This window comes from Loxodonta africana, chromosome 25 (assembly GCF_030014295.1).
Source record: "Loxodonta africana isolate mLoxAfr1 chromosome 25, mLoxAfr1.hap2, whole genome shotgun sequence".
Classification (NCBI taxonomy): domain Eukaryota; kingdom Metazoa; phylum Chordata; class Mammalia; order Proboscidea; family Elephantidae; genus Loxodonta; species Loxodonta africana.
The window spans coordinates 1,915,994-1,919,865 of NC_087366.1; the positions used below are offsets into that span (position 1 = coordinate 1,915,994).

Here is a 3,872-nt window from a genome sequence, read left to right on the forward strand (position 1 = left end):
TGAATTAAACCATCTCTGGGATTCTTTCTAGCTATGACTTTGTGATTCTAAGATAATGCATAACTATCTGGGAAGTAATGTTAATGTGTCAAAAGTGCAAAGCCACCACCCAGGGCACATGCTTTCTGGGCTTGGAGTGTCCTTCCCAGGACTGTTACACACTTCCCTGAGGTTCCATGGACAGACTGACTTCCCTGGAGCTGCAATGGAGGAGCCCGAGTCAGATCTCAGTACTGAGCTCCCTCTGAGTCAAGAGACTTTTTTGTACTTGGGGAAACTCCTTCCTGAGAAGCTGGTTCTGTCCCCCTCACTGTCCCCAGCAGCGGAGGCAGGAGACGATCTGCTACTCCCAGAAGATGCTGCAGACTGGCTAGAAAGCCAAGCTGGGGCTCAAGAAACATCAGCAGCCCCTGCACCAGCCACCCTTATACCAGCCTCCTCCTGGACACTCTCGTCCTCTGTCCCTTCCCAGAAGACCTACTGCAGCAACTGTGGTTTCCGTCTTGGCTTCCTGCATTCTGGGACAGCCAAGTCTGTCACCTGCATGTACTCCCCTGACCTTAACAAGCTGTTTTGCCAGCTGGCAAAGACCTGTCCAGTGCAGCCGTAGCTCAGCTCACCACCCCACCCCAGCACCTGTGTTCACACCATGGCCATCTACCAGACGTCAGCATATGACAGAGGTCATGCAGCACTGCCCCCACCTTGAGTGCTGCTCTGACTATAGCGACGGCCTGGCCGCTCCTCAGCATCTTATCCAGGTGGGAGAAATCCTGTGTGCTGATATTTGTAGGACACCATCACTCTTCGACATAGTGTGGGGTACCCTATGAGCTACCTCAGGTCGGCTCTGACTACCACCATCCACTTCAACTTCATGTGTAGCAGCTCCTGCAAGGGGGGGAGGAACCCATCCTCACCATCATCACACTGGAAGACTCCAGTGGTAATCTGCTAGGACACAACAGTTTCGAAGTGCATATTTGTACCTGTTCTGGGAGAGACAGACGTACAGAGGAAGAAAATTTCCACAACAAGTGGGAGCCACCCTCTGAGAGGATCACTAAGTAAGCACTGCCACCAGCACTAGCTCCCCTACCGAGCCAAAGAAGAAGCCAGTGGATGAAAAATATTTCACCCTTCAGATCCATGGGCATGAATGATTCAAGATATTCCTAGAGTTGAATGAGGCACTGGAGCTGAAGGATGCCCAGGCTGGGAAGCAGCCAGAGGGGAGCAGGGCTCAATGCAGCCTTCCAAACTCTAAGAAAGGGGAATCTACCACCCACTGTAAAAAACTAATGTTCAAGAGAGAGGGGCCTGACTCAGACTGACGTCCTTCACTTCCTGTCCCCCATTTACACACCCTACCCCTGCCCTCCTTTCCTACCATTTTGAAATTCACATGCTTGAACCCCTACTTGATACAGGTGTGTCTCGAAAACACTCAAGAACTCTTCACTTACCTTAGCATGGGCCTCCACTAAAGAAGCTGGCTTACACTGGTGTTCTGGGGGGCATGAGAGAGCTGGGACAATCCAGCTTAGATTGTAAGGTTTTTACTATAAGGAATACTTGGAAGAGATAGGATGGCGTTCCTGCACGTAAGAATTAGATTTTAAAAGCAGTCATAGAACTTACCATACCTGGGTTGGAAGTCTAGACCAGTAACAGACTAGCCAGGGAAACTATCTCAAGGTGTTTTATTTCTCCTGACAGCAATGTGCATGTCTACAAAATGCTGATACCTACCACCTACCTCGTGGGGTTTGCTGTGAGGTTAATGAAATGCTATATGTATGACTCAAAGATCCCGTAGGGCTGGAAGTCACCAGGCTGCCTGGCCTTAAAACCTTCTTAGATTACATGGCATCTGGGACTTGGCCTCTGGGGAGTGCTGGTCCCCTGTCCCTGTTGGTTGATGGATTGACTGGGCAGCTGGTTAAGGGGAAGGAATTTCCTTGTTCCTTTTATGCTGGCCTAGCCACGTCCTGTCTAGCCTCTGGGTAAACCTCAGCACCTAAAAGGAAACCTCACCCCATCCCACTCCTTGAAGGATTCCAGCTTTTACATGGAATCCGTATCTACCACCACGTCTAACTGCAACCAGACACTCAGAGCCTAATTTCTTTTGCACTTTGGAAAGCACATTTGCATTCTTTGCCTACATCCCTTGTCCCCTCCCCTTTTTATATCCCCTTTTTATATCTGTTTCTTATTTTACAATAAAACTTTGCTATTAAAAAATATTAATGAGACTTTAAATTTCTTCTCACACTATGTCATGGATTGAATTATGTCCCCCAGAAATGTGTGTAACGGGAAGCAGAGCCAAGATGGCAGAATATACAGACACTTTCGGAGAGTCCTCTTTAAAACAAAGACCCAAAAAAACAAGAGAAACAAGTATATTTATGACAAGCTAGGAGACCTGAGCATCAAACACAACCTTAGAAAATGAACTGAAGGGCAGGCGGAGGAAGAGATGGTTCAGAAGTGGAGAGGAGTTACCAGACCTGAATCTTGGGGAGCCCTCAGGCACCATTCCTGGAGTGGCGGCAGCGGGCTTGCACTAGCGTTCAGACGCAGTTTCCTCAGGGAGAAGCAGCCAGCCACACAGCCTACTCACACCTCCAAAACCAGAGAAGAACGGAGTTCTTGGCAAAAGCTAAGTACTTGCATATATTGTACCAAGCCCCCCCACCCTGCTCCCTGCCAGCCAGCTTCAGTGGCTGGATTCCCTGGGCCTGAGATTGGCACAGTTGAGCACCTATAGCCATCTTCCCAACCTTGGAGAAGGAAAAAAATTGCAATTGGGGGAAAAGATAATTTGCCAGCTCTAAAAAAAGAATTTTTTTTTTTTTTTACTAATGGGCAGAGCTCAGGACAAAAGTGGCTCCTGGCCAGGAATAAATGCTCTGTGGAACTTTCAGCACCTTTCCCTTCTGCATGGACCTGTGTAGGCCTATTTCAGGAGAATAGGCCCTTGTTGGCAGAATCCAACCGTTTGAACTGTGCGCTGGAGAGGTGGGTGTTCATTGTTTGACATTGCTTTGCCTATTAAACAGGGCCCTCACCTACCCATATCTGGGGCCTAAGGACTGGTAACCACACTCAGGTCACCCAGCCATCTGTGGTAGTTGTCCAAGGATAACTAGTACCTCCCAGTCCTTACAACTAAAAACACTGGGTGCCCATGGTCTGTCTGAAGAATCCAACTACCTGCATGCACTAGGGAACGGGGACGCGCTTTCCTCAGAGACACTCGTGGGTCGGTTCTCAGCCCTCTACCTTGTTCAGACCATGATCCTCTGCTGTAATCAGATACTGGTACATACACCAGTCACCGCTGGCCCTCTAACACTGTAGGACAGAGCCTGTACCACACACTTGATGATCAGCTAAGAGGACACCTTAGCTGAATTCATACAAGAAAAGTCAGGGGACTCCTAGACTGATTGCCTGATAATGGCTCTAGCCATCTGGGAAAGGACGTCAGAGCTCCAAAGCTGAAAATAACCCAGCCAGCTCACTCAAGCAACCCATTTGAGCATATCAAAACAAAACAAAGCAAGAAGCTACGACACAGTAAGCAAGTATAAACTAATACAATAACTTACAGATGGCTGAGATACAACAGTCAATATCAAATCACATAAAAAAACAGACTATGATCACCTCAGTAAGCTCTCAAAACAAAGAATCTAGGAATCTCCTAGATGAAAGTGCATTGCTGGAATTACCAGAGGCAGAATCCAAAAGATTAATATACAGAACCATTCAAGACATCCAGAAGGAAATGAGGCAATATGCAGAACAAGCCAAGGAACACACAAATAAAGCAATTGAAGAAATTAAAAAGATTATTCAGG

General features: G+C 47.6%; 1 pseudogene; it reads left to right on the plus strand.

The window, feature by feature from the left end:
• The first annotated feature begins 205 nt into the window (after positions 1-205).
• Positions 206-1,334, plus strand: LOC135228671 (cellular tumor antigen p53-like; annotated as a pseudogene).
• The last annotated feature ends 2,538 nt before the right edge of the window (positions 1,335-3,872 follow it).